Consider the following 18,742-nt stretch of genomic DNA (forward strand, 5'->3'; position numbering starts at 1 on the left):
TGCCTGGCTCTTCTCTCTTCCCACTCATTCCAGCCAAATCCCTGAACCCAAATGTAGCACGTGAGGTTTTGGAGAGGGTGGAGAAAACCTCTTGTAGAATTTCTTCCTAAAGCAAATGGAACATGTTCTCCACTGCATACCAGATCGTGAAGACTGGACACGTCATTAAAAGCACTAAATTTGGGAACAAGAAATGTCAGTCATGGGACTTGTGATATCACCTGAAGACTGTGAGAGATTTATTTGCAAAAACTTAGTAATAAGGGCAAGTCAGTGGTCCTGCTGACTACAACATGAAATATTATGGGATATCATGGTGCAGCTCTTCACTGTTTTATATTTTCTTAATCAGACTTTCTAAGCAGATTTCAGAGTTTGAATCTACTCTTAAGTCTTCCTAAAGTAATCATTATAGATTACTGCATATTTAAACTCACTGAAACAAAGACTGTTTGAAATTAATCAGTCAGAGCTGTTAAGTGTGGCCATAACAAAGTTAATTGCTTTGAGAAAAAGGGAACGCTAATTTATTTTGTGTGGTTTTCATAACAAGGCATGTTTATGAAACTTCACTATGTGTTTATGTTACAATATGTTTCCAAAGATTTTAGACATAGCAAAAGAATTAATATTTTAGCAAGATACTGATTTGGGAGGAGGCCTCTCTAGAAACTAGTTCATCACATAGTTACCTGTCCAGCTACCTGGAAGGAAAAGAATGTTGTCTGTTTATGGGCTCTGTTCAACAGCAGGCTAGAATGAGAGTAGGGATGGATAGAAAGGGCAGGAAGCAAATTTTGGGAGCACATTTTGTATTATAGTGTTTAAAATTAAAATTTGTCTTTTATACAAGGCTGATATTTCGAAGAACTTATTTAAAAGCTATGTCTGAAGATAGAAGAATCATTTAAGGCTAAAGCAGAATACTCTGATTGGGCGTCTAAATAGCTATGCAAGGATGTTAGAGTTGTGATTTTATAAGATTCAGCCCCAAAATAAAGAAATATTGAAAGCAAATTTTAAGATAAGATCCTGTAGATGTAGTAAAGCACCACGGGTTTCAATTCAGGGTTAGCCCATGCCTGCCAAATGGTTTTAATTACCACTTCATGGCTCTTTCACAGGTTCAGTGTTATGGTAAGAAGTCCAGCAAGCTGAAAGACTTTTCACTTTTAAGTTAACAGAGACACTGGTGGCAGGAGTAGGGAGGTGAAAAGACACCTGCCTGCTAGCTGCAACAACCTGTTTTAGGAGCCTTCAGGAACTGTCAGAATAGGGATAGAAAGAGTAGAAGGGTTGAGTGCTAGGACCCAAAGGAGGCATTGCCTCCTTTTGTCTCTTACAGGCCCAGGGATTTACAAACCAGTCATCTTACCTTCTGTACCCTGAATGATAATGGAGCAAATCAGTAAGTAATCAATTTGCAAACATCTAGGTAAGGTGCTAAGTAACTGCTGGCATGGATTTGTCAAGAGCAACAGTGTCAAACCAATCTGTTAGCTTTCTTTGACAGAGTAACAAGCCTGGTGCCTAGGTGGGGAGAGGTGGATGTGGTATAGCTGGACTTGAGTAAAACATTTGGTACCATATTCTCATTAAAAAAAGGTGAGTGCACAGCTGATGGGATAACCATTCCCAGAAAGTAGTTATCAGTGGTTCACAATTGTAATGAGTGGGGTTCCCCATTGATCAGGTCTGAGCCTGGTTCTGTTCTGTATCTTCATCAGTGATTTAGATAATGATGTAGAAAGTACATGGATAAAATTTGCAGATGATACCAAGCCAGGAGGGGTTACAAGTGCTTTGGAGGATAGGATCGTAATTCAAAAGGAGCTGGGGAAACTAAGAGAAATGGTCGAAGGTAAATAGGATGAAGTTCAATAAGACAAATGCAAAGTACTCCACTTGGGAAGGAGCAATCAGTTTCACGTGTACAAAATGGGAAGCAGCTGTCAAGGAAGGAGTACTGGAGAAAGGGATCAAGGGTCAAAGTGGACCATAAGCTAATTATGAGTCATCAGTCAACAGTGTGATGCTGATGCAAAAAAAAACAAACAAACATTGCTCTGGGATGTACTAGCTGGACTGTTGCAAACAGGACATGAGGAATATTTCTTCTGCTCTACTCTGTGCTGATTAGGCCTCAGTTGGAGTATTGTTTCCATTTCTGAGCATTGCATTTAGGAAAGATGTGGACTAATGGGAAAAAGGCCAGAGAAGGCAATGGAAAGCGAATAAAGGTCTAGAAAACATGACTTATAACAGAGGATTGAAAGAATTGGGTGCATTTAGTTTGTAAGAGGGAAGACTGAGATGGGGCATGAGACTGTTTTCAAATGCGTACAAGGTTTTTACAAGATTGTTCTTAAATGCTGCTAATGGGGCAAGAAGAAGTGGGTTTAAATTGCCACAAGGGAGGTTAGGTTGGACATTAAGAAAAACTTCCTAGCTGTCAGGGTGATTAAGCACTGGAATAAATTGTCCAGGAATGTTGTGGAATCTCCATCATTGGAGATTGTAAAGAGCAGATTAGACACGCACCTCTCAGGGATGATCTAGATGGTGCTTGGTCCTACCATGAGTGCAGGGGGCTGGACTTGACCTCTTGAGGTTCCTTCTGGTGCTATGATTCTATACAATTTGGCCTTTGGTTTTAAAGAAATTTATGGTTAAATTTGTATCTATTCACTCATATTAATAGTTTCTGATCTAAATATCTTCAGCACCATGCAGCTTGTAGCCCCTTTGACGTCTGATTGCTCCCGTTGGCAGACACCTCTGTGATGCCAAACGTTCTACAGTGTGTAAATCATGCCCCCTCTCTGTGCTGATAGCTATTCCCGGTGCTCCTCCATACCACCCACCAGTGAGCTGCCAAGAATTCCCGATTTAACCAGGAGCAATGGATGTGTGTGTGTGGCTGAACGCCCCCACTACACATAGGTGTAATTATACCTTCCCTGCCTCAGTTACAGCCATGCAGATTGTACCTGCACTGATAAATATTTATATCCAAGATCAGACGATATTTGCTGTACTGACGAATGTGCCAGTTGCACTCAGGTATCTTGCACCTGCTGTGCAGCTGAAAGCACTGTAGCTTCAAGGGGGAACTTATTTGTAGTGGGGCTGACGGCAGCAAGTTTAAGATGCAAAATCCTCCCGCTATCCTGTGGAACCCTGCTAAGCTTCTTGTCTTAACCAAACTGTTTTTTGTCAAAGCAGGGGGTCACCATGGGGGACAAAACCGTGACTGCCAGATGCAGCTGAGATAAACTGAAGGGAATGCCCCTTTGCTGTCACAAAGAGCAGGGATGGAAGGCCCATGTGTTGCCTCTTTTTTTCCCTATGTGGGCAGAATAAATTTTGCCCTGTGCACCAGGTCATGTGTGGATGTGCACCACGAATAGAAACACAGGCTGCTGGCTCTGGGTGCTCTGCTATTCAGCTGGGCAGCTCCTGAATCTCTCCTGGGCAGCCACCCAACTGCTCAACATACAGGGAACACTAGAAGTCACCCATTCTAGCTGCTAGGGAATGTAGGGTCAACCCATCTAGTCCAATGTCCTGTTTCTAACAGTAGCCTCATACAAGAACCAAAGCAAATGTCTCTGCCCCTGCCAACAGAGGTCTCATAGTGATCTCTCTTAATTAGAAGTTGGCTTCATCCCTGAAGTATGAGTTTGAATATCCCTGCTGACCTCTTCTGTCACCAGGCATAATGACTCTGGATAATCTATCCCATAGAAATATCCAACTCCTCCTTGACTCTCAAGTTCTTGGTGTTAGTCACTTCCTGTGGCAGCGGGTTCCACGGTAAAATGAGCTTGGGAGGGAGGGGGAAGGGGAAGTTTCCTTTTATCAGTTTTGGAAGTGCCACATTTTAATGTCATTGGACAAACCTTTGTCTTGTGTAATGAGTCTGGTGCCAAATTGCTCATCTTTAACCACCTTTGTGAAACTTCGTTGCATCCCTCTTGTTAAAAGAAGGGCGGGGGGCAATCGAATCCCTTCTCCCTCCTTCCCCAGCTCTGATGCAGCAGGAGATGAAGTGAGTGGTATTTTTTTTAACCATGTGGCTGTGATAATGCCATGGGGACTTCATGACGAAGAAGGCCGGTCATGCGTGGGCAAGGGATGTGTGCTTGGAAGAACGCTTCAGTGGCTTCATTCCAGCCCTTCGTGGAACGGCATGAAGCCACCTAGGTAAAAATGGTGAATCTAAAGGCAAACTCATGAAATAAATTCCTGATGTGTGCGTTGATGATTGGCTGGTGCAACCACTGGGTTATGTGATGAAGGTTTATGGGCTGATGACAAGGTTCATGGGTGATGTGATGATGACAAGGTTTTATACCACGTGAATCTTATCACAGATTATTTCCTTTTAATTAGCAGCATTAATTTTGTTAGAGTGATGGGACAAATAGCATTCAGTGTGAGGGAAAGTGATGTCTGCTCCTGTGTCACAGAAGACAAGTTAATGCCACAGGAAAGGCATTGACGTCAGTCAGTATATCAAAAAGAAGGGAAGTGGTGTCACAACGAAGAATGTGAGGTCATAGTGCATGTCACATGAAGTTGACAGAAGGTGGTGTGCCACCTGAAGGAAATAGAGCTACAAAATGTATTCAGAATAACCAACATTGCTGCAAATCACAGGGTCTCCATCTACAATGAAGACACCTTATCTGATGGATAAAAGGATTTCTGGAACAGTCCTTCCTGCGGGGAGTGGGTTGAATGAAGGAACTCAAGCTGTCTAGAGTAGCTTTCCCTTCTGCCTGAGCCCTGACCAAGTCTCATTTCCTAGGGAGCTGGAGGGAGACTGGATGGGGGTTAGACTAGATGACCTTTGGGATTCCTTCTAATTCTGATTCTAAGTCTCTCACATCTTGCACTAATATTTAGGAAGCTTTTAAAATCTCTCCCTCTGGCGAGAGAAGCTTTTGGGGTGTGCACTCCGTACTGAGACACAAACAACCTCCCTCATAATTTCTCAAGCTCTCTTTCAGGTTGTCACCACTTGAGCCAGGCCTTGCAATTCACAGAGAAGTCCTCGGAGGGAAGGGGAAATCCTCTGGCATTTTTGAGCCAGTTTTGGCTTCAGCTCCACTAGCAGAGCTGAAACCTCCCTTTGCCAGTCATCTGTGGCTACAGCTCTTAAAGTGCAGGGGAAGGAGAGAGAACAGAATTTGGAAGCCTTCACTTTCAGTCTCTTTTATGAGCATCCCCTCCACCCCAATGCTCACTGCTATGCGTTGGTGTTCCAACAACATGTATAGACCACAGATGCATTAGAAGAGAAACTGTGCTCTGAACAGTTTACCATTGAAATAGAACAGTCAAGTCCCATTTCACAGCTGGAGAATGGAGGCCATAGAGAGAGGACTCTTTTCAATTTGGCACCTGAATGAGGTGGCCAGCCCTTCCAAAGGGTTTGATGTGTGTCCATCAGGTGCTGGGCTGTTTGGAAAAACTGTCTGTAAAGGTCACCATATGGCAGCTGCTGAATGTTTCTAAAAACCTGGGTCCCTAAATGAGAACTGTGCTCCTCTAAAAGCACAGCTCCAAATATGGGTTCTGAGCTGCCATTTGGACCCCAAAACCAAGAACTGAACCAAGGTTCCTTGAGTGCCTGTAAAAAGCCTGGCACTCAAGTTCTCTCTCTTTCAGTGGGGATATCCTGCCCACCCCTGGAATATGAACACCCTTCTTTTCTCTGGGGCTGACAATCCCTTTATTATGGCTGCCCTGCACGCAGCTGCTCCAGCAAGTAAAGCACAGAGCTATCAATTCCTCTTCCTGCACAGGAAGGCAGCTCCTTCGATCAAATAAACAAAACCCGGGCGGTGATTACTGAATCCACCACAGAGAGCGCTTAGCCTTGGCCTGACTCAAACAGGGAGGGCAATGCCGGTGACAGCCAATGACCTTTGCAATGCGCAGAGGTACTTAAAAGAGATGAAATGGCACCTTTGCCCCTTTCTAATTAGCTTGATGTTATCATTTAGACTTTAATAAGCACCCTAGAGCCAGCAGGCAGAGGCAGGTGCTTTTTTGGCCTCCCCTTGTTCTTAATTCTCTATTAAATAAGTTATTACCTTGGGGCTCTCTTGACACTTTTAGCTTTCCAGGGAGCAGATACTTTTTGCCTCATTAGTTATTCTGAGCTGCTTCACTTCACAGGAACTGTTTTCCATTGTGCAGTGTTTAATTTTAAAGACACAATAATAGTCTTTTTGCACGTGCCTGGTGTTTTTCCAGCCTCGGGCCTCAAGCTGCTTTGCAAAAAGATAAATACCACTCGTGCGCTGAAGGGGAGAGACAGGGGCATAGGAAGGTGCTGTGCAACAGCAGACAGAATTGATGGTCTAACCCAGGAATCCTAACTCTCGCATCTCTGCATGAGAGCCTGTGCACCCTGCAAGGTGTAGCAGGGATGGAATTCCCAAAGTCCTTTGAAAATGGCGCACAATGAACATATGCAAGGTCTGTTCCTTCCCCAGCCAATGGGATTCTGGTGCATGGAGGGAGTGACTTTGAACCATTGCATCCATGTGGCAGTGTTCCCTGTAAGCTGTGCACTTGTGGGGCTGCCCAGGAGTGATTCCAGTGCCACCCAACTGATTAGCAGAGGCGCCCACAGCTAGGTTTTGTGGTCCATTGGTGGTGTACATTTGTACATGCCTTGGGGCGCTTAGAAAGACAATTATGCTGCACTCGGGCAGAAAAGATTAGGGGGAGCATAGCAGTGTGGTGTCCCTCCCAGTCCTAGATGTAAAACCATGTCTGGAAGAAGGGCACAGGGCAGCAGCAACTTTTCACTCTGACTGTTTTTGCTGGAATGGTTCCTTACCACTGTATAAGCCAGGTAAGTGTAAGCTAGAGCTGCTGTGAGGATGCTCTAACTTAATTCAGCAGATGGTGAATCTGCTAGCCAGTTCCAGGATGTGGGAAGGCACAATGGGGCACTTCTGCCTGCCCTCTTTCCTATATCGATGGCGCTCGGCTAAAACTGAGGATTAGCCCCTGGGTGGCATGGGCTGCATGAGTCAGGCTGGGAGCTAGGAGGCCAGGGGCTGTGTCTGTATCCAACAGCATCCCCTCTGTAGTCATGGCAGCCGGGGCCTGCCTCGTCTCTATGTACATTTCCCCCCAGCCCCTGGGGTGAAGGTAACCCAGTGGGGATTTCCCCCAGGCAAAGGCTGTTCTGCAGGGCTTTCTGGAGACTCATAAAGCAGGAACTATTGAATGGGATGAGGGGCCATTGGTAAAGTTAACTCCTGAGAGGAGGAAGGAAATAACAAGAGGTTCCAGCTCACTATCTTCATAAGTACCAGAGAGGTAGCCGAGTTAGTCTGTATCTTCAAAACCAGGATGTCCTGTGGAACCTGATAGACTACCGGATACTGAAGTGAGGGAGAGCCCGGTGCGCCTCTCCCTCAATTGCTTTGCACCTGTTCTTAGAGGAAGGCACAAGCTGCCAGCGTAGGGCCCTTACAGTTACACTGAAATAATGACCACTGCCTCACCGCATTATGGGGCACTGGGGAGATTTAGTCCATGCAACAATGGGAGAAGGGCCCTTCTGCAGCAAACTGATCACAGAAGGGAAGCGCGGCAGCCTACAGCTCAGAGGAAGGCCTGTGCATTTAAGTGTGCTAGCACATTGCTGGCACAATGAGGAGGAGTGAGGAGTCATCTCACTAATGCCAGGTTAACTGGAGTCGATTCTGGATAATCCCCAGGGATAAAGCCATCATTTGTCTGATGAGGTCTCGGGAGAGGAAGAATCGATTTCTTTGCTTATCTTCAATATTATGAATGTTGTTCAAAGGACTAGCCCAGGTCCCAAGGAGTCCCAAGGCCCAGGGATTTCAAGGGTTTGTGGGGAGCTGAGTGTGCAATCTTGTGTTATTAGTTTGAGTTCTGGGGGTGGTGGTGGGGATTAGCTTTTTATTGGGATGGTAGCACGGACTGGAACGAAGCATGCGGGGGGGCGGGGAGTGAGCCATCCTTCTCCCACTTCTCCTCCCTCCCCCAGCTCTGGCAGTGAAGAAGTTATGTGTGCAAGAGGTAGCAAAGGCCGTGTCCTCACCCTTCCCAGCTCTGAGCAGTGTTAACCTGCTCACTTTAGTGGGTGCATCTAAGAATAAGGGCAGCCCAGTGAATGGCACACTGGGCATGGAATCAGAACAACTCTGGTCTGGTTGGCTCCAGTGTGTGACCCTAGTGAAGCCACTCCCCTCCCTGTGTGTTTTCCTTCCTGCTCTTCGTGCATTTAGATCATAATCCCATCAGGACAATGACCTGTCTCTTCTCTGGGGATGCATACACTGTGCTTGTGGGGTGTGACTGCAGAGAATCTAAGCAAAGCAGGGCTGGGAGAGCCCACAGGAGGTCATCTAGTCCAACCTCCTGCTCAAAGCAGGACTGAGCCCAATTTGTCACATCTGGCCTTTAAAACCTCTAAGGATGGAGAGTCCAGCTCTTCCCTAGGTAACCCGTTCCAGTGCTTCACCACCCTTCAAGTGGAGTAGTTTTTCCTGATATCCATCCTTGACTTCCCCCACTGCAGCTTGAGACCATTGCTCCTTGTTCTGTCATCTGCCACCACTGAGTACAGCCTGGCTCCATCATCTATAGAACTCCCCTTCAGGTAGGTGCAGGCTGCATACAAATCCCGCCCCCCCCACTCTTCTGGGCGGCAGACTAAATAAGCCCAAATCACTCAGCCTCTCCTCATACACATGTGCCCCAGCCCCGGATCATTTTTGTTGCCCTCTGCTTGACTGCCTTCAATTTGTGCACCTCTTTTCTCTCACAGGGACAGGGGCAAACTGGATGCAGTACTCTGGATGGTCCATCACCCACATCTGGCTTTCCCAGAGCTAGCTTCCATCAAGCTAGTGTGAGTACCAGTAGCAGTAAAACCATGGCAGCATGGGCTGTGCATTTCCTGAGCCAATTAGCTGGACTGATGCCCATGGGGTTGTAACTTCCCTGCTTTCCGTGCTCTTGCTGGCTAGATTACAGCTAACTCGGGTATGTCAGTGCATACTGTATTTACACCCACTGCTAGTAGTGCAGATACGCTCTACAAGCAGCATGTAGAGCACGTACATTCAGGCTTAGATTCTCCAGCACATGGGACTGTCCTCCTAGCTGACATTGCTGTAATACAAAGTATAGGTAATGTTACCCAGCTGAGGGTATGACTCCTAGCATAGAAGCTACCTTATCTGTACCCCCAAGCCCAATAGTGCATTCAGACAGTGCCCTTCTGGGAGGTATTCATAGCACCTTCAATATGGCCAACCTCAACTGTTCTAAAACCATGAGTGAGGGCTTTCCCCATCTGCTGCCTAAATCACAAGACTCACACAAACCTATTTCAATGCATCTGCTGTTTTCAAACGATAGTTTCCCTAGGCACCTCTGATGGCTAGAAACCAGAGTTGGTTGGACATCAGAATTGCCCTTTCCCAGGCAGTTCTAATGTTCTGCATTGGCACGAGGTGCATTTTATAAATTCTTTCACAAAACAAAACTTGCAAAAATTCTGATTCATGCCCCCATCCAAATGCTACGTGTCGGTAACGCAGAAGAGTTTGGTTTCCTAGCAATGTCACATTTCTTTTCTCTAGAATAAAAGTTAGAATGGTTTGATCAGCATTTCAATTCATTTTGTTTAGACTTCATTGTATGACCATTTGTATGTTAATATATATCAACTGTCATGTTGCTGATTTCACTTAGGGACTCCTCCCACTTAGATGGCACCAGAGGTACCCATAATTCTTTGCCTTGGCTTCCAGGCCATAGCAAGCATTTGTGCTTCTTGGAGCTTCAAACCTTTGCTCTTCGCAGTCTTTCCAGTGCAGCTCAGCATTAAAGGTGTACATTGTGTGGCAGGGTGGGGCCTGGAGAGGAGAAGCAGGAGTGAAAACAGGGCAGAGTTGGGGCTGACAATCAAAGTGGGAGCAGCTGAGGAGTAGGCGGCCCTAAATCAATTAGGGCCAGCTGATTCCACTCAGGGCTACCTTTATAAGCCCTTCTCCATGCAGGGTAAGGGGAAGGTGGATGAGGCTGGGGAAGATGGCTTGGAGGCATACCAGAGACCACAAAAGAACAGAGGTGCCTCAGCAACCTGGGCAGGGGGCTGGACTGCTCCCATCCAGTGGGCCCTGAAGCTCAACCAGAGATTGTAGGGGAGCTGGTCAGCTGGAGGAGCCAAACAAAGGAGGGGACTTGCTGCCATGGCTACCAGTAGTGGAAGGAGGTACCAGGGGGGCATCATCTGGGGAAGTGACCCTATGGGAAGAGCTGCAGAGCAAGGGCAAAGGGTGTCAGTCCTCACTGGTAGTGGTCATCCAGGGTCCCTGGGCTGGAACCCAGAATGAGTGGGAGGGGACTGTCTCCTTCCCCCTAACTGCCCCAGCAAGGGTAACAGGGCTTGTAAAGTGGGGCTAGTGGACTGAATGGAGGCCCAGGGGCCCAGGAATGAGACTGACCCTGCCACAATTGCTATATGACATCTACTATATATGTGAGAGCTCATGCAGTTATTTGTTCAAGAGCTCCTCCTAAATGGGGAAAAGCTTAAGACCACCAGACTGGGTACAGAGCTGCCTCTAATCATAACTTAAAGTAAGGTCAGGGTTGGGTTTGTGCTAGGCACAACCCATTCTCCTAGAATAGTCTGGCTTCCCAGCAAACCATACAGAAAAGAGAATCACAAGGCAGGTGGAAGGGGCTGGCTGGGGCATAAACCCCATGTGGGACTTCCTCAGTTCCAAGACTTCCACTCCCCTGGCACCCTTTAGGAAGCTAGGTGGAAGGGGTTGAAATGTGCCCCCAACCCCAGATTCATGTGGGGATGTTGCTGTCTGTTCCCCTTTGCCAGGGAGTGAGAGGAAAGTGCACAGTTCTTTCAGGGGAATGTTGATTTCCATGAAGTTTTCAAGGGTGGAAAAACCTGATAAGTTGTTTCACTTTTCTTGTCTCATTTTCAGACTGTCAGACCCTTTTGTTACAATAAGATAAAGAGATTTCATTTTGACTTTGTTTCAATGCATTTGTTTCACTATTATAATATATTTTTATATTATGTGCACATTTACCTGGCATTGTGCATGTCCTTAATTGAGGGTCAGGTGGCTTGTTTACTAAAGTAAAAGGAAATCAATGTTCCCCTGAAAGGTTTTCAATCATGACCTAATTGCATTAGTCAACACCAGAGCTTTGTCTCATTTTCTTTGGACAGCTTTATGAGAAACAGACATCGTTATCCAAAGATACCCACAGTTGTCCTGGAGTCTGCTGGTGATTTAAAAGAAGCTCCAAAAATCACCAAGTGGTCACAAAAAGTGCAGTATTGCCCAATCTTAATTAACCCACAAGTGTCAGATTTTCTCAGTGAATTCTAATTGTAGCCCTAAATCTCTATCCAATTAGTGAAGGAGCTAATAAGTTCTGGGCTGGAGCTGGCCCAGTGCAGGTCGTTGTATAGGTAATTGCAGAAACTTGCCTCACTGTAGCCTTTCCCCAGAAGGCCCTTCTTTCTCTTCTGGCCTGTAGAAGCTTCTGTATTTCTCTCAATTAACACCTTGACTGGCATCCTTCCAGTAAAAGTAAGTGGTGTTCACAGGACTCCTGTGTCCTGCATTACAGTTTTCCTAATATAATTACTGCAGTCAATTAACAATGAATTAAATCAAGGAGGGAGGGGAAGGATATAAAACTTCATACAACTGTAAAAGCTCAGGGCCACAAGTGTCTGTTGGTTGGGAGGTATTTCTCCCATCTCATTCATGGCTCCTCTTCAAATATGGGAAAGGGATGAGCTGGAGGGGAAAGGCCATGCAATCAGCTTGGAATGAAGGGCTAAGGGAAAAAGCCAAAACGCACTGTGAAACAGCCCAATGACCAGGGCAGAGGTTTCTGAGTGACTCTGGGGGGATGATGTCAGGGAGTTAGGCTGCCGGGGAGGTCCGCTCTCTGCAAAGGGGAAGTAAAGGCAGTGAAGGATCAGAACCGGACCTTGGTACTCAGTCGCAGTCTGGGCACAATTCCTGGGAGGAGGAGAATCAGTAATGAACTTCTGTGCCCACCTGGAATGGATGGACTGATAACACTTGATGCAGGTTGAGCCTCTCTAATCTGGCACCCTCAGGACCTGACTGGTGCTGGAGGAGAGAATTTGCCAAACCATGGGAGGTCAGTATTGTCAAGCAGCATTACCAGCACTTGCCCCTTTCTGGGCTCCTGGAAGACCGTTAGGAGTAAATGACAGCACAGAACACTGAGAGCCAGGACTGGTGGGTGTAAACAAATGTCATGGGACTATGGGAAACTTGACCACACCCATGCTAAGTGGTCATGCAGCTAACCAAAAACATGCTGGATTAGAGAGGTTGCCAGAGGAGAGAATTCCAGATTAGAGTGGTTCAATCTGTAGTGTTAAAGACAGCCCTATGCAAGACAATTTTCAGTCTTGCTCTTATATCTCTGCCCCCTGTGGTGGTGGAGCCCTCAGGCCTCTTTCTGAAAGATAACCATATAACAAGGTAGAGAATGTTCTAGCTGGGTGGTTCAAAAAAGCTTTATGCTGTCAAAAAACAGTACCTCAGGGTGTCAGGGCTGTAGCTGCCTGTATGTCCAATTGTGTAGGTGCGCGTGCACAATGTGTGTGTGAGCATCTCTATATGTTTGGTTATCACACACATGCGCTGAAGCTTTCCAAATGCTTGTTACTGTACATAATTAAAGCCATAAGGGGGATTTTATAGATGCACAATCTGCCCTTATTGCATCACTGGGCCCTCTTATATTCCATCAAGCAACTTTATGTATCATTAGCGTGACCATATTTCCCTACACTGAATACAGGACACCTGGTAACATTACTCCTATTCAAGCGAGTTCAATGGGAATCAGAACTGTGCAGTACAAATGCTCAAATTAACATCCTGTTGACTGAGCCCTATTAAAGAGAAATACGGTGGATCTGGAGTCTTTGCCGCCTTAGCTGTAAGGTTTGCACAGGGAGAGGTGGCACAGGGAGGGGGATGACCAAGTGACCTGACCCAACCTTTCTACCCAGTGCTCTCCACCCTCCAGGCCTGTCCAGACCCCTGGGATGGATTTGCTTCTCCTGGAACCTGGTTCCATGTCTTCTCAAAGCAACGGGCGGGTGGGGGGACATATGGAGTCACATGGCCTCTCCCCAGATTTATGTTGGGGTTCACACCAGAATGTGGCAAGCAGTAGCCTTTTAGCACTGTGTGGGAGGGAAGGGATGGGAGCTGCCTCCAGGTCAATGGGTCTGGGGTGGGGGTGGGAGTAGGGCTGACCTTGCCCTTGTTTTTGCAGAGGTCTTCTCTTCTCCCCCTCCTGCAACTCTCTGCTCCCCTATGGCTACAATCAACTTGTCCCTTCCTGCCCACACATTGTAGAATGTAAAAAGGCAGCTAACATCTCCAAGCTGCTTCTGGCTGCCAACATAACCCAGTCACCTCCTGTCCCCAGGGCCCAGGAAACCTGGCTGCAGGGACTTCACCCAACTGGGCCAGGGAGGTGGCTCAGAAGGAGAGGGTGCTTGGAGATAGGGCAGCCCCAACATACCCTGAGGGCAGCATGTATAAAAGGTACTCCTGCCTGGGGCCCTGCAGGGTTGGGTCTGGTGCAGCCAGCAGGAAAAAACCTCTTTGCCTTCCCTTCAGCTCCTAGGAGGCTCTTTTAACTGTTCCACCCAAATCTCAGCTTGGGAAGGGGATTCACATGATCTGCCTGGGAGCCACATTGTTGTGCTTATTATGCTGACAAGCTCTGAGGACCCTTCAGGATAATAAACCACTCTGGGTTCTGAGAGGCCTGTGAATGCTTCCCCTCCTTGGCTTCATTAAGAGCCTCACTGGTTTGACTCTTCCTCCTAATTCAAGCAGCGGCTCTTCAAGTTTTCCCGTTGAGGGCTTCCCAGAGTAGCAACTCTCATGTTGTGGGTCAGGCTCCTGTTTTAATGGGCTCACCAGGGCTGTCATTAGACCTGTTGGCATCCTGGGCCAAAGTCTGAGCCCCACTGCCTAGGACTGAAGCTCAGGTGATGTTCTGTTTCAGTCCCTTTTCCTGAGGTTGTGTAGTAAGGTTTGGTGTCCAAAGGGTGTTGTGGTACAATGATGTTTGAGAACTTGCCCCAGGTGAGCAGGGGAGGATTGGGCTGGTAGAGAGGATGCCAGGTCAGAGGACTGGGATTGCAAAGGCACCAAAGAGACCTTGGTGCCTGACTTGCACTAAATTCAATACTCACTATTGAGGTGACCAACCATCCTGTATTTGGGAGGTCAAAAAGGCGCCCTGACTTATTTCTTACAAGGGAGGAATTGTTCCATATTTAGGCTCTCTGGGCATAGGGGCATGAGTGACTTGGCTGCCCCTTTCCTGGGGCTCCAAACTGGGAGCCCACATGGGCTGCCACTCTCCTGGGGCTCCACTGCCCTGGAGTTCCAGGCTGCCGCTGCCCCAGGGCTCTGGGTTAGGAGTGTCCGTGGCCACTGCTCCCCCAGGGCTCTGGGCTGGGAGCACCCATGGGCCTCCACTGTCCTGGGCTGCTGCTCCCTGGGGTTCTGGGCCAGGACACCCATGGGCTGCTGCTGCCCCAGGGCTCTGGGCTGGCAGCTCCCGCTGGATGCCGCTCCCCTAGGGCTGGGGAAGTGGGGACTCCCAGCTCCCTACGGCTTGGTGCAGCCAGGAGGAGCCACCCCTCCCTTACATATCTCCCTGTCCCATATTTGAGACAGGGATATATGGTTGCCCTAGGTACTAGATGCCTAAGGCTTCTGTCTGTGCACAGGCTTTGTGCTGATTAACTAAAGTCGTTTACTGAAATCGGTGCAACCACGGGTGTAGACAGGAGCTGCTGAGGATTTTGTCTGGATTTAGCTCACATGCTCCCAGGTACAGGTTAGCAGTGTCCGTGCTAAGGGGTTGCACCCATTCTGCTCAGCTGGCTTCAAGCTGATTTTATGGGTGCCATTTTGGGGGTGTTGGCAAGGCCCAGCCTGCCTAGGTGCTGCAGCGTGACTGGGTGTCAGGGCTAATAGGTGATGGGGAAACCCCATGAGTTCAGGAGTAGAATGCTCAGACGTGTCCTAGAACCTTTCTTTAACATGCGTTGGTTGTAGGTCTCATGGGAAGCAAGGCTCCTGCACTTTGGCTGGGTTAGAAATGTCCTCAGCCAGAGGTGAAAGTAACTTACAATTTCTTACGGGTCCTGCCAGGTCTTTCGATAGCTCCCTGCTGGCTTTTGCTGCAGCTCAGCCAGCTCTTGTCAGAGCTGTGCACACAACTTTGCTTGCAATAATATAACACTTTCACATTCAGGACCTGTGGGTGAGCATAGGTATCCATATGCTGCCTCTGGAGGTGTTTGTAGGGCACCCTTCACTGGGCATCTGGGCTTGGGTGGGGATGTGTGCTGCACAGCTGCCTAAGGGTGTGTGTGTGATGCAGGGTGAGTGCTACAGGAGACTGTTGGTGTTCAGAGGCAGAGAGGAGTGAGGCACAAGGGCCGGATCCAAAGTCCACTGACAAACGCAACGCACCCTGCCTGCCTTTTGGGCTGTGGTGAGGTCATGTACTCTCTGTGCACGCACACACACGTGGTGATATATGGAATGTTTAAGATCTTCCTCCAGCTTCGCAGGTAGCTTTAAGGGGGGGTGGGCGGAGACTTCTGTGCCTGAATTATATGTCAGACAGACACTATCTGGGGCCAAGCTTCTCTTGTGTCAGGGTTCGAATAAGAGAGCCAACTCAATAAACACGGGGGTTTGCAATGCATTAAACAAAGCGAAGGTCTTGGCACAGCTTGTGCCCAGCCTCAGCTTTCTATTAGCAGCATTCACTTTGCCTCCAAGTAGCATGGAATTCCCTGGAAATGGCTCTGTAGCTAGCTTAGCAGGGGGATGTGACTGGCTTGCAGCTTCTCATTAGCTGTACACAAAGCGGTCAATCACAGGACACAAGCAGACCATGTGAGGTCCTTGTTCCCAGCTGAAGGCCAATGTACTCTTCTGATGTCCTTTGTGCCAAGCAGGATATTGCCCTAGGGATCCTGGGGACTGGATACGATGAACGGTTCATGCTGAGAAAAGAACGAGGCTTTGGCGTGGATTTACTCAACCAGCTTTTGTAATTTCACAGCAGCTTTGGCACTGGGCAGTGACAGTGAGGGAAGAGTTGTGTCTAACTGTGCATTACAGTAGCAGCCACGCTGTGCTAGCAAGACACAGTCACTCAGTTCTCCGTGTCTCGGGTACCGTGCTCCAGTACATGGGGTGGTTTTGGCAATGATCCCCCTTGTGTGCTGGAGCCTTTTGGGGTCCTGCCTGCTTCCCATGTAAAAGTAGAGCAGCCTCAAGGCTGCTCTGCTTCCCAGGATTGCCTGTGGACTCTGGAAAGTGGAGAACAGCTGTGTGCTGTGCACTCTGACCGTGCCCCTGATCTGCCTCCTCCCCAGGGGCTAAGAGCACAGCCAGTGGAAAGACCCAGCTGCACCCCATGGGACGTGAATTTCGGGGCTGAGTCAGGATGGTCAGTGAGCTCACCTCCATGGGCAAAGGGTCACAACGTGCAGGAGACTAGGTCTAGCCTGAAGGGCCAACCAACTGCTCTGTATTTCAAAGAGAGATCAGCCGTGGGTGCTACTTATTTCTTGTCCCAGCATGCAGTGACCGCCTCTTCCCTCCCAGCTGTCCTGCGCCCCTCCATGCTTACCCTTTAGGAATGGTATTCAGCAGAGGGGTTCTTACAGCCATTCCCTGCTGCGTGTTGCTCCAGTGGTGCATCTGCTACAGAAGGTGGTCTGGCAACATTCTGAACACCAATCTCAGGTATTTCCTGCATCTCTCCCAGATCACTCTTGCAACAAGGAGTTGTTGAACAGGCGCTGAAGGGCATGAAGACAGGGAAGGAGGTGGGGTGGTGCAGAGCATGGGAATACAACAGGCCAACATACAAAGTTTTATTTGTAAGTTTTAATCCTTCCCAGGCCCTGCAGCTATCAGGGGCAATGCCCTTCAGAGCAAAAGGACTGAACGGGAATGGGAATCCAGCAGAGTGATTCAGGGAGGATATCAAGCAGAAATCTCCAGCTAAGGCAGATCTAAAACAGAGCAAAACAAACCCACTGTTACTCGTGGTTTATTTCTTTCCGATCCCTTTGAGAATTCTGTTTGTGTGTGTGAGCACCTAGCTCACAGGGACACTGCTTCTGTTTCATAGCAATTTGATATTCATGTGTCTCCGACTGCTTGCTTCTCCTAGGACTACAGTCCTGCTGCCCCTATCAAACAGGTTTGTGGATTGTGTGTCAAAGTCATGGCAAATCGTCTAATTATAACAGATTAATCCATTAGGATTTACATTCTTCTGTTTACTGGATGGAACTATCCATTTCACAGCTGTGCCTCCCGCATCTAACCAGCTAGCAGGCAATTTAAATATAGAAAGCAATTTAACCTAGTTGGAGACCAAGGCATCTCACTTAACGCTGTGCATAAATTTCCAAGCTCTTTGCTCCCAGCCATCAAAGAAGCGGCCAACAGACTGAAGCCCTCAAAAGAAACCTGAAAAGCAAGGAGGCAGCATAATCAGGATGGGTTAGAGGACAGAGGTAGAAAAGGAACGTGTTCTCATGAGCAAAGATTTTCAAGGTCAAATAATTGTTGTTTCTTTTCCAGTTCTCTTGTGAGAAGAAATATTCTGCCATTTCTACGGCAATCGGGCACACTCTCAAGATTAGCTGTGCTCAGCACTGACGTGAGAAGAGGCTTCTTTATTTGGGATTGTTTACTTTAGTGAGGTTATGAGAACTGGATGCAAAAATCTTTTCCAAGGGAAATGTTAAGAATGATTCCTTTGTTTTCCTGAAAACTTCTGCAATTTTGATAAGCACCTGTTTGAAGACTCTATTGTTAAAGAAAAAAATTCAGAAAACATTTTTCGGGGAAATGGTTTTCAAAACTGTGTGTGATCATTTTTACTTATTTGCTCAATTTTTTTAAAATTAAGATTTTCATAGAAAAATAATTTTAAACAAAGATTCATCAAAATTGCTTACCCATTTTATACCATTTCAGTAATTTATTGTTATTTTCTGGGCTGGCGAAAACCACAAAATGCATTAGGCTAGCCCTAATTATCTCTATTACAGCAGCACCCACACATGCTGGGGTCAGAAGTGTATTGTCCAATGAGCTGTACAATTACAGAGGCACAGTCCTTGCTCCACAGAGTAAATAAGTAAGACAAAAGGTCTGAGAGCAAACAGAGATGGAGTGACTTGCCTAATGTTACCCACCAGACTTGTGGCAAAGCTGGGAATAGAATCCACGTTCTGACTTCCAGTCCCAGAATTAGAAGATTAAGAGGCCATCCAGTGACAATGACAGGCTGATGGTTTAAACATGAGGAAAGGAACTGATTTTCTCACCAATGGACAGTTAGCCTGTGGAACTCATTGCCACAAGATTTTAGTGAGTGCAAGTCAGAACTAGGATCCAACAAAAGATTGGATATTTCTACAATGGGATGCTATATTCAGAGCCAGTTTGCCTGGTCATTAGCTGCCCTTTTCTGGCCACCCAGCTCAGAACTCAGACCAAAAATAAGGGCGGCAACACTGTGACACTTCCCCCGCCTCCGGAGCTCCATCTTGGGTTAAAGCCCCTAAGCTGGG

Source organism: Carettochelys insculpta, chromosome 31 (genome assembly GCF_033958435.1).
Source record: "Carettochelys insculpta isolate YL-2023 chromosome 31, ASM3395843v1, whole genome shotgun sequence".
In the NCBI taxonomy this organism is placed as follows: domain Eukaryota; kingdom Metazoa; phylum Chordata; order Testudines; family Carettochelyidae; genus Carettochelys; species Carettochelys insculpta.